This window comes from Saimiri boliviensis, chromosome 2 (genome assembly GCF_048565385.1).
Source record: "Saimiri boliviensis isolate mSaiBol1 chromosome 2, mSaiBol1.pri, whole genome shotgun sequence".
In the NCBI taxonomy this organism is placed as follows: domain Eukaryota; kingdom Metazoa; phylum Chordata; class Mammalia; order Primates; family Cebidae; genus Saimiri; species Saimiri boliviensis.
Window position 1 is genome coordinate 159,957,059 of NC_133450.1, and position 12,728 is coordinate 159,969,786.

Below are 12,728 nucleotides of genomic sequence, written 5' to 3' on the forward strand. Positions count from 1 at the left end.
CTGTCCAACCCATTGAAATGAACCTGGTACCTCAGCTGGAAGTGTGGAGATAACTCACCTTCTGTGTCTCTCTCACTGGGACCTGTGCTCTGGAGCTGTTCCTATTTGGCCATTTTGGAAGAAGTCTTTTTTTTTTTTTGGTAGAGACAGCATTTTACCAAGTCATGAGGCTTGTCTTGAACTCCTGAGCTTAAGTGATCTGCCCTTCTTGGCCTCTTATAGTGCTGGAATTACAGGCATTAAGCCACCACACACTTGTCGAAAGAGATTATTTTTTATCTGTCTGTGGAGACATTTCACATTTTTTATAATTTAATGTAAGTCATGGTGGATGGAAAGATACAAATATGGCTTTTCACAAGGTGCCCCTTTGAGCCTTCAGAGCACTAGATCTCTAAAATGAAGTATTTGGAGTCCAAAAGATATAAATAAGAGGTCATGATGGTGTCTTCATGAGAAAAAAATAGGAATTAAAGATGTTTATGCTGAAATACAATTATAAGATACTAGGATTGGATGATGCTTTAAAGCCCTTACCTCCCACACTTATATTTTAGATGAGAAAACCTAAGCTCAGAGGAGGGAAGACTTCTTAAATTACACAAAAATTTGGAGGCAGAAATGTCACCAGGTTTCTTATATCTGGGAGAGAGACCCAAAACAGTTGTTAATCTTCTGGAATGGTCTTGGCTAGAGCCTTTCTCCTTTAAGAGTGGGGCTGGAGGATGGAGCCAGGTCAGTTGTGGGTCTATGCCATTGGCTTGTGAAAAGCACTCACATAAAAATATGCCACACTGACTATAAATTAGTTCAACCATTGTGGAAGACAGTGTGGTGATTCCTCAAGGACCTAAAAATAGAAATTCCATTTGACCCAGCAATCCCATTACTGGGTATATACCCAAAGGATTATAAATCATTCTATTATAAAGACACATGCACATGTATGTTTACTGCAGCACTGTTCACAATAGCAAAGACTTGGAACCAAGCCAGTGATGGACTGGATAAAGAAAATGTGGCACATACATACCATGGAATACTATGCAGCCATAAAACAGGAGGAGTTCATGTCCTTTGCAGGGACATGGATGAAGCTAGAAACCATCATTCTCAGCAAACTGACACAGGAACGGAAAACCAAACACCACATGTTCTCACTCATAAGTGGGAGTTGAACAATGAGAACACATGGACACAGGGATGGGAACATCACACACTGGGGCCTATCAGGGAGTGGGGGGCTAGAGGAGGGATAGCATTAGGAGAAATACCTAATGTACATGACAGGGTGATCTACAAACCACCATGGCATGTGTATACCTATGTAACAAATCTGCATGTTCTGCATATGTATCACAGAACTTAAATTATAATAGACTATATATACATATGTATGTATGCCATCCTTTGGGTGCAGCCACTAATGTTACAGTCTAATATTGAGTAAATGGACACTTGATTTTACATATCTCCTTCAATATATTTCATCATATTAACAACTATCATAACCACAAATTATCAAAAACTCCCTAATTTTTAAGAATGTACATCAGATGAAGAATGCTGGCTCTCCTCTGTCCTAGCGAGGGACAGAGATTGGCCTAGAAAGCAGGTCTCTTGTTATCCAGTCCAGTGTTCTTTCCAGTTTCCCCAAAATAACCATAGTATTCAAAGGTATTAAAATACAATGCCTTACATGGGTCTAATAGGAAGATTTTGTGCTTGCTTGAAAAGTTAGCTATAATAGTAGTCTAAATTTTTAGTAGGCACAGTAGAAGAACCTAAAGTAAATGTTTTAATTTTATGCTAATGGTTATGAAGGATTATCATAGAATTACCATTTTTGGAGAGCTTGAAAAATAGGTGTGACAATTTGAGGGATGAAAAGATAACCAGAAAATAAATTTAGCTCCTGCTGTTGCCACTAAATGTGATGACAAGTGATACAGAGAGGTCATTCTCACAAGACCTAGGCTGAGGAGAATGAAAAAGAGACACTGCACCAGCATTTAAGTTTAGAAATCAGGTATGTGGGTGGCTGTTATGGTTGCTTTTTAAAATTAGTTTTAAAAAATAATAGCTTTGTTGAAATATATTAATAATTCACATACACATAATTCACTCACTTAAAAGTGAACAGATTGATGGTGTTTACTATATTCACACAGTTGTGTAACTTTCGCCAGAATATTGGAATACTTTCATGACCCCAGATGAAATGCCATACCCATTAGCCATTCTTCCCTTTCCCTCCCTTCATTCTACCCCAGATCCTGGCAACCACAAATCTACTTTTTGTCTCTTTAGGTTTGCCTCTTCTGGACCTTTCATATAAATGGACTCACACAAAAGGATCACTGATATGTAATCTTTTGTATCTTGCTTCTTTCACTTTAATATAATGTTTTACAGATTCCTCCATGTTGCAGTATACACCAGTACTTCATTGCTTTATATTCTCAAATAATATTCCATTATATAGATATACCATGTTTTGTTTATCCATTTACCAAATGGAGGACATTTAAGTTGTATCTTCTTTTTTGTTGTTTTGAATAACGATGTTACGAATGTTCACGTGTATCTTTTTTGATGCATTGCTTTCATTTCTCTTGAGTGTATTCTTTTTTAATACTTGTTATTATGTCTCTTTTACATTTTAACCATCCTATCATGCATGAAGTGATATCTTACTGTGGTTTTGATTTGCATTTCCTGTTAGATAATGATGTTGACTCTTTTCATGTATGATTGGCTATTTGCATATTTTTTTGAGATATTGCCTTTTTTTTGAAAGATAGTTTTACTGGACATAAATTTCTTGATTGACAACTTTTTGTCTTTCAATACCTTCAAAATGTTACCTCCCTGCCTTATGGCATTCATTGGTTCTGATGAGAATTCAGCTGTAAGCATTATTGGCATTCCATTATATCTGATCAGTCCTTTTTCTATTAAGCTCTCAACATTTTTGCTTTGGCTTTGGCTTTAAACATTTTTACAGTAATGTGCTGTGTGTGGATTTCTTTGTATCTATCTCACTTAGAATTCATTGAGCTTCTTAGATACATAGAGTAATAATTTTTATGAAATTTGGGTACCCTTAGACCATTAATTCTTTGAATACTTTTTCTGCTTTTTTCTGTCTCCTCTCCTTTTAGTATACCCATTACACTTATGTCTGCAAAGTCAATGGTGCCCCACATTTCTCTGAGGATCTGACACATTTTTCTCATTATTTTTCTTTCTGTTCATGAGATAGCACAGTCTCTCAGTCTCTCTTCAAGTTTACTGATTTTTTTTCTTCTGCCAAAACCAATACCTGAAGCTACCAAATGGAGAACAAAAACAGATTGATACTGAGGGAAGTCAATGCTGGGCAGAAAAGAACAAAGATCAACTTCCATTTTGTGTGCGTGGGTTTTTGCCATGTGGGGTAGCTAAAACTCTGATAGAAAATCCTAGTTTTACTGGCTTAAGAATCTGAGAAAAATTTGTGTTTGGGGAACTAGATCTACTGGAAACTGAAGAAGGAACTCCCAGAAAGGAGAAAGCCAAAGAATGGGTCTCAAAGTCTAGGTACAAAATTTTCCCAAATCTCTGAGTAGTTCTTGGATATGACTATTGGGGTAAGACTCAAAGCAGATCACTTAAAGTTAAGAATTGAAATAAAATTTCAGCTACACTCATCACAGTGGAGATACAGTGTTACAGTGTAATTCTATAAAAGTGAAATATGTGCTTTAAAATCAATATTATTCAGAGGAACATTCAGATTCTGGAACTTCTACAACACATCATTTACAATGTTGAAGATGCAATCCAAAATTATACAACATTCAGGCTGGGCACAGTGACTCATGCCTGTAATCCCAGCACTTTGGGAGGCTGAGGCGGGTGGATCACCTGAGGTCAGGACTTTAAGACCAGCCTGGCCAACATGGTAAAATCTCATATCTATGAAACTATAAAAATTAGCCAGGCATGATGGCAGGTTCCTGTAATCCCAGCTACTTGGGAGGCTGAGGCAGGAGAATTGCTTGAACACAGAAGGCGGAGGTTACAGTGAGCTAAGATTGTGCCATTGCACTCCAGCCTGGGCAACATGGCAAGACTATGTCTGAAAAAAAAAAAATTATACAATATTTAACAAAGCAGGAAAACATGACCAATTCGTAAGAGAAAGATCAACAGAAAACAATCTAGGATGACCCAGATGTTGGAATTAGCTAACAATTATCTTAAAGCATATATTAAAACGATACTCAGTGGTAAAACGAAAAATATGCTCACAACTAATAAAAGATGGGAAATTTCAGCAGAAGAAAAGAGATTATTTTTTCAAAGCTCAAATAGAAATTCTAGAACTGAAAAACAAAACAGCTGAGCCAGGTGCAGTGGCTCATGCCTGTAATCCCAGCACTTTGGGAGGCCGAGGCAGGTGAATCACATGAGGTTGAGAATTCAAGACCAGCCCGACCAACATGGAGAAACCCCATCTCTACTAAAGATACAAAATTAGCCAGGCATTAGGTACATGCCTGTAATCCCAGCTACTTAAGAGGCTGAGGCAGGAGAATCACTTGAATCCAGGAGGCAGAGGTTGCAGCAAGCCAAGATCACGCCATTGCACTTCAGCCTGGGCAACAAGAGTAAAACTCCATCTCGAAAGAAAGAAAGAAGGAAAGAAGGAAAGAAGGAAAGAAAGAAAAGAAAAGAAAGAAAGAAAGAAAGAAAGAAAGAAAGAAAGAAAGAAAGAAAGAAAGAAAGAAAGAAAGAAAGGAAAGAAAGAAAGAAAGAAAGAAAGAAAAGAAAGAAAGAAAGAGAGAGAGAGAGAAAAGAAAGAAAGAAAGAAAGAAAGAGAAGAAAGAAATCCTGAAAGATTTTATATAACATAATATCCTTTGGCCAGGCCGTGTGGCTTAAGCCTGTAATCCCAGCACTTTCTGAGGCCGAGGCAGGTGGATCACAAGGTCAGGAGTTCAAGGCCAGCCTGAGCAATATGGTGAAACCCTGTCTCACTAAAAATACAAAAATTAGCCAGGCGTGGTGGCACATGCCTGTAGTCCCAGCTACTCAGGAGGTTGAGACAGGGAAATCGCTTGAATCCGAGAGGCCCAGGTTGCAGTGAGCCAAGATCTCGCCACTGAACTCTAGCCTGGGCAATAGAGCGAGACTCCATCTCAAAAAAACAAACTAACTAAAAGCTGAAATATAAAAATAACTTAAGAACAAAATGGAATGATGCAGGAAAGAAACAATGGACTTTAAAGTCAGTAGAAATTATCTCATTTGAAGAACACAGAGAAAAAAATTTTAATTAACAGAGCCTATTGATCTGTGTGACAATTCAAAATTGGAGACCTGAAAGAAGAGAGAATTGAGAGGAAAAAGCATGGCTCAAATTCCCTAAACTTGGCATGAAACATATAGTTATAAATTTACAGCGCTTAGGAAGAAGTAGAAAAAACACTCCTATTTACATCGTAATCAAGCTATGGAAGAAAAATATTTAAAGGCAAAGAAAAATGACACATTGAATACAGGGAAACAACTAAAATAATGGCTGCCTTCTCATAAGAAGCAAAAGAAGGGGAGTCAGAAGACAGTGAAATAATATCTTTAAAGTACAAGGGAAAAGCTTGTCCACTCAGAATTCAGCAAAAACATCTTTCATTATTGAAGGCGAATAAGAGTTTCAGATAAAGAAAAATAAGAGAATTTATAACCATCATATCTGTGGTAAAACAGAAAGAACAAACAACAAGACTGAAGTAAATTCTTCTAGTCTGAAAGAAAATAAGCCTTCCTATGTGCCAGGGCCTTCCTTAGGCACAGAAGTCTAAGTTTGAGTATAATGAGGTTCATCAGGGAGTTTGTAGCTTATAGATGAAATGGAAACCAAACATTGTACTTCACAGCGGTATCAATAGAGCAGAAATGCTTAGCTTCAATAACAATAGGGGACAAAAGCCATACATTTATTTGCTAAAATCTCTCCCTAGAGGGCACACCTATAAGTCTCTGCATTTTGCCACTTACACTACTTTATCTTTCAACCCTTACATAGGGTCAGATTACCTGACAACAGCTGTAAGCCAAGAGAAAATTGGAGGAGGAAAGAATTAATAGATACCTGATACAGGATATAAGGGCTAAGCTTTAAATTTTTCTGTCCTGATTCAACCCAGAGTATTCGGTTTCTATTGTTTTTCATTGAAAGAAGATAGGTCTTTCAACACACCTGACTTCTGTGGAATTAGTGGAAAATAACAGCTAGAGACTCGAAGCATTTACAGTAGATACATTTGAGTAGGTACATTGTTCAAGTCACACTGTAACTGCCCAATGGGATCATTTTGCCTGCTGCTCAGATAGACTCGATTTATTAAGACAAATGTACTACAATAGACAAAGAGTTTAATTCATGCACAGCCAGCTAAATAGGAGACAGAAAATTCAGAAACTGAAGGTTTTTAAGGGCAATTTGGCAGGTAGAGGGCCAGATAATGAGGAGTGCTAATTAGTTGGGCTGGAAATAAAATAATAGAGGGTCAAAGTGGGTTGCTGTCTTCTGTTTCTGGACAGGATTAGACAACGGGTTTACCCAGATTACTGAGCTGGATGGCACCAGCTGGTGCATCATAATTTTAGGGTCTGAAAAATATTTCAAGCACCAATCTTAGGTTTTACAATAGTGATGACATCTCTAGGAGCAACTGGGGAGGTTTGGAATCATGTGGCTTCTGGCTGCATGACTCCTAAACCATAATTTCTTATCTTGTGGCCAATTTGTTAGTCTTACAAAGGCAGTCTGGTCCCCAGGCAAGAAGGGCATTCATTTCTGGAAAGAGCTGTTAACATCTTTATTTCAAAGTTAAACTACAAACTGAAGCCCTCTCAAAAGTTAGTTTGGCCTTTTTGCCCAGGAATGAACAAGGGCAGTTTGGAGGATGAAAATAAGATGGAGTCAGTTGGGTCAGATCTCTTTCACTGTCACAACTTTCTCACTGTTACAATTCTTGCAAAAAATTAAAATACCACAGTCAGGTCAACAAATACCACAGTTGCAAAAAAATAAAATACCACAGTCAATATAAATACCACAGTCAGGTCAACAAATATTTTGAAAATGCGAAAAAGGGACTTTTCAAATTAATTTTTAAAAGAGATTAACCCCAGAAGGTCTTGTACGGGGTGGAAAAGTAACAGGAAAATTATATACTGTGATGATTCTGTGAAACTAGTGGGTCAGAAATAAGTGTTTCCAGGCCAGGGCCTGGTGGCACCAGAATGAGCTCTTGGCAGTGGCCAGCTTCCTGTGTTGGGTTTACATGTTGGTTCGCCCATGTGGCTGCATACCTGATCTTGGTGAGTGCTGAGGCTAGAAAGCCTGATCTCATGAGTCCTGAGGCTAGGAAGCCTGAGGCATTGGTGTCCCTGACCATCGCCTAGATGTTTCTCATGGCCCACTAGAGACCAGTCCAACTCCCTGTCCCCTTCTTCCCCTGAACTCCCTAAGAAGTTCATCTGCTCCTTCCAGGACTGTACATAGCACCAATTACGATAAGGTCCAGATGCTTGAAGAGCACCTTTGCAAGCACAAGAGGAAGAGACCATTCATTTGTAACTATGAAGGATGTGGCAAGACTTTCCTCAGGGTCTACCACCTGAGTCACAACATCCTGATTCATATGGAAGAAAAGGTGTTTATGCACTAGTGGCTGTGATAAAAGAAAAAATGCAACACAAGCTCAAACTTGAAGAAATATTTTGAACACAAAGATAAGGTTCAGCAAACAACATGTATGCAATTTTGAAGGCTGTAAAAAGATATTTAAGGAACGGCAGCTGAAAATCCATCAGTGCCAGCATACCAACGAACCCAGAAAGGATGTGGGAAACACTCCCTGACCCAGCAGGCTGAAACCACACACGAAAGTCCAGCAGGGCTAGATGTCAAAAGAGATGTTCCTTTGTGGCAAAAACATGGGTTGAACTTCTGAAATATGTGAGGAGAAAAAAAAACCCATAATGTGAATATGCCAGAAAACTTTTAAACATGAAGATTATCTTAAGCAACATATGAAAACTCATGCTCCAGAAAGAAATATTTGCCAATGTCCAAGAGAAGGCTATGGTAGAACCCACACCACTGTATTTAATCTACAGAGCCATATCCTCTCTTTTCATGAGGAAAGGCGCCCATTTGTGTGTGACCATCCTGGCTGGGGCAAAAGGTCTGCAACGAAAGTCTCATAGAGACATACTATTGTGGCAAGAAGAAAATTAAACTCAAAGTAAAACCAACTCATGAAAAACGGAGTTTGGCAGGGTGCAGTGGCTCACACTTGTAATCCCAGCACTTTGGGAGGCTGAGGCACGCAGATCACTTGAGGTCAGGAGTTTGAGACCAGCCTGGCCAACATGGTGAAACCCCATTTCTACTAAAAATACAAAAATTAGCTAGGTGTGGTGGCATGCACCTTTAGTCCCAGCCACTCAGGAGGCTGAGGCAGGAGAATCACTTGAACCCAGGAGGTAGAGGTTGCAGTGATTCTAGTTATGCCACCGTACTCCAGCCCAGATGACAGAGTGAGACTCCATCTCAAAAAAAAAAAAAAAAAAAAAAAAAAAAAGAAAAGAAAAAGAAAAAGAAAAACAGAGTTTGGCCTCTGGTCTCAGCGGATATATCTCTCCTAAAAATAAAGAAAAACAAGACTTACCTTTGTGTAAAGATGGAGAGACGCTGAACTGTACTAGAGACATGGTGCAATAACTTAGCCTCAATTAAATATCACATTACTTTGTTTAAAAGACTACAAATCAGTGAGTTTTCTTTCAGAAGCTTCTTTTTTAATTAAAATCACTGATGCAGAACAACAATGTGTTTTCTATGTGCCCTTGGTCAACACCTACATCTTTATTATGTCTCCTATGAGCTGGTACTGGGCACAGAGGATGCAAAAAAAAAAAAAAAGAAATTAAAAAAAAAGAAATAAAAATGAGGCACCATCAGGGATTTCCTCCAGGAGGCAGTGTCACTCTAGGAGGACACCAGCAACCCAGGGATTATATTACCAGTTTCAATTCTATCTAGGTTGCTGGCCCTCAGAGAGGCATGACTGCTGAGGGCAGGAGCCTTTATAAAAGGGAACCCCTGGCCTTTCGGCTGGATGCCTCTGTGCACCCCTCCAGGCCCACTCTCCACCTCCCACAACCCTGCTTTATGACCACAGAGGCTGACTTTCTAGGCTGCTCCACTGGGCAAACTTGCTCTCAGTCAAGGACATGGGATTTAGTGAGGTTTCACCAAGCTATGATTCATGGCCAACCACCTCAGATTATTACAATAAATATCTCCTCCTGTTTCATGTTAAATAAGGGCTTGGGGTAGGTGGCACATCTGTGGTGCTATGGCTCAGCTGCAGGTGTGGGGATACCACAGGTGTGTTCCACACATGTCTCCTCATCCAGGGACCCCTGCTGAAGGATCAGTCACCCTTGGGGCATACACTGAGGTTAGAGCTTTTCTTTACTGAGCTTCCTCCTTACCAGAATTTTGTGGTTGGCAGATTCCATGTACTGAATCCTTAGCTGCTGCCTAACAATTCCTTCCTAGAGCTGTATTCTCTGGGCCCAATCTCTGCTGCTCCTTGACTCTTGGCTACAAAAAGCAGAACTATTCTTGAGAGAAATGCAGCCCTGCCAATACTGTGATCCTAGTATGGTGAGACTGGTGTAGGACTTCTCTGACCTGTAATACTATACATTTGTATTGGTTTGAGCCATGAGGTTTGTGGTGATTTATTATGGAAGCAATAGAAAACTAATAAACCTTCTCTCCTGTTTTCAGGAAGTAGAGGAAATCTTGAGCCTTGAAAGGCATACGCCCAGGGTGATGAAAAGAACGCAAACATTGAGTGTGCCAAGTAGCTTAGCATACACTTAAAAACAGCTCCTATCTAAACCACCCTTCCTGAGATTGTAAATATTGCTCAAGGCCATTTATCTTATAAATAAGGAAATTTGCAGACGCTATATAACATTCCCTACACTGGGTGAAACTCATTGCTGAATCAGTCAAACAATAAAGCCTTGTGTAAAAGAAAAAATAATATGAGTTAGGGTAGCCCAAGTGGGAAATGCTTCTGCACAGGTGGTGGCATGGGAAAACTATACTAGTGGAAAAGAGTAGAGTGGGTTCCATGGTGGGGATGAAGTTGCCAAAAGTAATACCCTAACAACAGATGATCTGGAAGAAAAGGACCATAGGCTGGTGCAGCAGCTGTACCCAAAGTCAGACTACAAACCTTTGACTGTATCTTCCGCCACCTCATTTCTCACCAGGCTCAGTCCAGCAATACTCCAAGGAAGAATGCTTCTTTGGTGTAGCTCCATACATATCTTCTCTCCTGGCTTTTGATATGCACCTGTCAAAACTTCCCGGGAGTGGAAGACTGAAGGCTGTTTCTCTTAGAACATGCTGTTTCCCTTACAATTTTCTTAGATATAAACCAATGCAGGACATTCCTATAGACTGGTGGTTTTCAAATCTCTTCATCTTAGAATCTTGGGGCCTCCCACAACTGGGATAGTTTAAGCAACAGAGATTTTCCCCTAACTTCTCCTTCAACTATAGGAGCTCTGCATCTATATGTTGACATGAATGAATTCTGTTAAGATTTGATTTGATCCTTGCTTCAGCAGCACATATACAAAAATTGGAACAATACAGAGAAGATTAGCATGGCCCCTGTGCAAGGATGACATGCAAATTCGTGAAGCATTCCATATTTTTAACTCACATAAATCCGGGCACCTTTTCAACTGGCAACCGGAACACCTGGGAGACAGAGTCGCCTGTGCAACTGAAAAAAAAGGGGACTGAAACAGGGAGCCACGTGATCTGGCTCAGCTGGTCCCACCCCCACGAAGACCAGCAATCTGAAACGCTCTGGATTGAGAGTTTCACGAAGGGCATCTGCCATTACCAAGGCAGTCCACCACTACCAAGGTAGTCTGCCATTACTGAGGCAGACTGCCATTACCGAGGTGATTCTAACTATACCCCTATAAACAAAACTGCAAGGAGGTTCACACAGCAGCTGGGCAGAGCCCACAGCAGTTCAGCAACATCTATGCTGGCAGACTGTGACTAGGCTACCTCCTTACTGGGCAGGACAGCTCTGAAAAAAGGCAAGAGCAGGAAGGAAACTTATAAATAAAGCCCCACATTCCTGGGACAGAGCCCCTGGGAAAAAAAGGTGGTTATGGGTTCCACTGCAGCAGACTTAAATGTACATGCCCAGCAGCTCTAAATGGAACAACAGAGCTCACAGCTCAGCACGTGAGCTCCTGTAAAGCACAGACTGTTTCCTCAAGCAGCTCCCCAAACCCCCTATATCCAAAGAGTCACCTCATAAAGGAGAGCTCAGGCTGACATATGGCAGGTTTCCTTCTGGGACAAACATAGCAGAAGAAAAAACTGCCAGTAGCCCTTACAGTTCTGCAACTGCTGCAGGTGATCCCCAAGCAAGCAGGGTCTGGAGTGGACCTCCAGCAGTCCTACAGCAGAGGGGCTTGACTGTTAGAAGGAAAACTAAGAAACAGAAAGAAATAACTTCATCATCAACAAATACGACATCTAGTCAGAGAACCAATCTGAAAGTCACCAACTACAAAGACCACAGGGAGATAAATCCACAAAGATGGGGGAAAAAAAACAGCATAAAAAGGATGAAAACACCCATAACCAGACACCTCTCCTCCACCAAGGGATCACAACTCCTCACGAGCAAGGGAACAAGACTGGATGGGGAATGAGTCTGATGAACTGACAAAAGCAGGTTTCGAAAGGTGGGTAATAAGAAACTTCTCTGAACTAAAAGAACATGTTCTAACCCAATGCAAAGAAACTAAGAACCTTGAAAAAAGCTTTGATGAAATGCTAACGAGAACAAACAGGTTAGAGAAGAATATAAATAAATTGATGGAGCTGAAAAACACAACATGAGAACTTCACAAAGCATGCACAAGTTTCAATAGCAGAATTGACCAACCAGAAGAAAGGATATCAGAGATTGAAGATCAACTCAATGAAATAAAATGAGAAGGCAAGATTAGAGAAAAAGAATAAAAAGAAATTAACAAAGTCTCCAAGAAATATGGGATTATGGGAAAGGACCTAATCTACATTTGATATGTGTATCTGAATGTGATGGAGACAATCAATCCAAGCTGGAAAATACTCTTCAGGATATTATCCAAGAAAACTTCCCCAACCTAGCAAGGCCAGCCAATATTCAAGTCCAGGAAATACAGAGAACACCATAAAGGTATTCTTCAAGAGAGCAACCCCAAAGCACATAATCATCAGTTGAAATGAAGGAAAAAATGCTAAGGGCAACCAGAGAGAAAGGCTGGGTTACCCACAAAGGGAAGCCCATCAGACTCACAGTGGATTTCTCAGCAGAAACTCTTCAAGCCAGGAGAGAATGGGGGCCAATATTCAACATCCTTAAAGAAAAGAACATTCAACCGAGAATTTCATATCCAGACAAACTAAGTTGCATAAGTGAAGGAGAAATAAAATCCTTTACGGACAAGAAATTGCTCAGATATTTCATCACCACCAGGCCTACTTTCTAAGAGCTCCCGAAAGAAGCACTAAACATAGAAAGCAACAACCAGTAACAGCCACTCCAAAAACATACCAAATGGTA

General features: G+C 40.1%; 1 long non-coding RNA gene and 1 other non-coding gene across 2 annotated transcripts in view; one reads left to right on the forward strand and one right to left on the reverse strand.

Annotated features, from left to right (window-relative positions):
* LOC141583723 (uncharacterized) overlaps window positions 1-12,728 on the reverse strand; it is a 257,104-nt gene that overhangs the window by 102,067 nt on the left and 142,309 nt on the right. The window lies entirely within an intron of this gene.
* LOC120366427 (U6 spliceosomal RNA) lies at window positions 10,702-10,804 on the forward strand. Its single transcript, XR_005581095.1, has one exon. It is a non-coding gene; the product is annotated as a U6 spliceosomal RNA (small nuclear RNA).